The following is a 2,955-nucleotide window of genomic DNA, read 5'->3' on the forward strand; positions in this document are numbered from 1 at the left end:
GATCTGTGTAGGAGCTGGCATGATTTACATCTTGGCGAAATTAAAATGAAAGAGCTTCTCCAAACTCTATCTAAGGTCGGGGTAGAAGTCTGTTGTATTACCAGGACCTCCCAGCAAGGTCTGGCAGTTTATTCAAAACGTAATGCAGCAGGCACGAGGAGGGACTGGAAGCCTGTCCACTAGGAAAGGACTGGAATAGGAGCCATGCCCGCAGCATGATGGAGGAGCCGTATTTCCATATGGTCTTGGCAACCTCCGATCACAATCTGGGCAGAGAACGACCCCCGAGGAGTCCATGTGGAAGCAGCAGCATTTCCCTTCTGGCAGAGGAGAGCAATGGGGAACCTGAAAAAGGAAGCCAAAAGAGAAACTTATGCTTGTAAACTTGGCTTACGACAAGGCTCCGACTTAGGTTTTGGATGCAGGAGCACTGAAGATAAAATAGAAATATCATACAGGCTTGGGGATTTGGGCATTTGGAGGAGAGACTAGCAGTTATCCGCAAGGTGGAGAATTAAAAAGGATGTCCGAGGTGACCACAAGGTCAGCCCGTCCAGAACAGTCACTAAAATGGTAAGATTCAGTAGATAACACTTAGTCTGCCCCAAAACACATTTCTGATTCTATTTGGTAAATAATAGGGGTATTATGGCATAATAAAAAAGAGCACAGACTTTGGAGGCAGAAAACTTGGTTTAAATTCTGGGTCTGATATCTACTAAACATGGCAAAAACTGCTGGCTATTACAGTTAGTCATCTCACACTTGACTAAGTTCGAGCTAACAGAATGACAACAGAAATGATGTAGAGATGTGACTTTAATAGAACAAAGATGCTTAAGAGTTGTCTCAGAGGGCAAGCAGGCATTTGCCACGTGGTCTATTGTAGGGCATGCACTGTGTACACATTTGAAAAATAAAAATGAAATGACTTCCATGGGTCTCCTGAACTATTCCTATCTAAGAACAAACTGAGCATATATTGCTAATCCCTCTTCCCACCATTAATTACTAGGAGAGACATTTTTTTAAAAAAATGTGCAAATCCATAACACTCAGGAGAAAAGAAAAAGGATTTTTTAAATCTATTTTTAATTTTTCGAAAGCATTCCTTTTTCAACAGATGAGATAGAACTAAAGAGAACCAGAAATCGAAAACCACCTAGGGAAGAGTCAGGTTCAAGAACTTTCTGGTGAGTAATTTGGGAACTTCAGTGGAAACAGCCAAATAGTTCAATTCTCCATCATCATGTCCATCGTGGATAAAAGAGCAAGTCACAGAAGTGTCCTTCCCAAGTAAGAACCAAGAATATGGGCAGATGGTTCAAAGCAGCAGGATGGTCTCCTAAATGCCTGGCAACCTCCGTCAAGTTCAAAAGATCACATAGCCCAACGCTTAGAGCTTCTTACTGAGACCACGGCAGTTAAAAGCCAATGACACAACTATAAACTACACACAAAAAAAAACAGTCTAAACAAATGATTACAAACCAAGTTAACAATGTGTATTTTAGAAAAATTAAAAATAAGCTTCATTAACGGATCAAAGGTATCCACAAAATGTCAAAAGTAAACATAATACTTAATGTGTAATGAAAATCTGAAACTAGGCAAATTTTTTTTTCTTCGCTATCACTTCTTAATTAAAATACTGTAAAGCAGTGGTTTGCCCGAGCAATAAGACAATAAATCCAAAGTATTTTTTAAAACTCTCTAAAACAGAAATTAACTGAAAATATGAAAGCCTTTTAAGGAAACCATAAAGTTATCCGGAATGATAGAAACGATAATCTAAATATACGAAGAAATTTATTACAATTCTTCAAAAATTTGTCTTAAATTTAGTATAACCTAAATCCAAAATCCACAAGAATTTCTGAAGGAATTTGACAGGCTGATACAAAAGTCAATGTGAGAGGCCTTAGCCATAAGACTGTCAAGGACATTTTTGAAAAAGAACAAAGGGGCTTATCAAAACATATCTAGATGTATGAACAACACAGGGAAATTAAATCTGGCTAGTATCAAAATAAGAATAGGACAGCAAATCAATAAATCAAAAGAATCCAGAAACAGATCTATGTATATACAGAGACTCTGTTAAAAAAAAAAAAATTAAGTTTTAAGCCACTGAGGAAATGATACATTATTCAAAAACTGGGGTTGGAGGAGCTATTAAATTAAAAAAATAATAAAATTAAAACCCTACCTCATAGAAATCACAAAAACAAGTTCCAAATTAGTGAAATATAAAGCAGTTTTTAAGATCATTATAAAAATACATCCTGGAGGGAAGAGCCTGGCAGTTAAATGTGATGGTGAAGTATGACTTGGTTTGATCATAATATTTGCATATTTTACAATGAGAATAAATTTGCGTATTCATTATTAGTTGTGCAATAAAATAAAACTTAAAAATATTTGGTCATGTTTAGAGTCAGCTGGAATGTGTTTCTTGAGATATCTGTATCTAGAAGCTTAGATAGTATGGCAGACAGAAAAAAACTGTCCCCTGAAGATGTCCATGTCCTAATCCATGGCGCACATAAATGTGTTACTTTACACTGGAAAAGGGACTTTTCAGATGCGTTAATTTAAGATCTTGAGATATGGAAATTATCCTGAATAATCTCGGTGGATCCAACATAGTCATAGGGTCCATTTATAAGAGAGGGTCAGGGGGTCAGTCAGGAAAAGTGATCTGACAGTTGGAAGATGCTCTGGCTGCCGGCTCTGCAGATGCAGGAAGGGACCACGTGCCAATGGATGCCGGCCACAAATCAGCGGCCTCTAAAAGCTGGAAAAGGGAAGGGACCAGAGCCTCCCCCGGCATCCTCAGGTGGACCACAGCCCTGTTAACTCATTTTGAACTTCTGACATCCAGAAATATAATAAATTCATATTTGTTTTAAGCCTCTAAATCAGTTATAAAACTAGTTATAAACTAGTTATGAA

The sequence above is a fragment of the Rousettus aegyptiacus genome, unplaced genomic scaffold, assembly GCF_014176215.1.
Source record: "Rousettus aegyptiacus isolate mRouAeg1 unplaced genomic scaffold, mRouAeg1.p scaffold_m13_p_17, whole genome shotgun sequence".
Taxonomy (NCBI): Eukaryota; Metazoa; Chordata; class Mammalia; order Chiroptera; family Pteropodidae; genus Rousettus; species Rousettus aegyptiacus.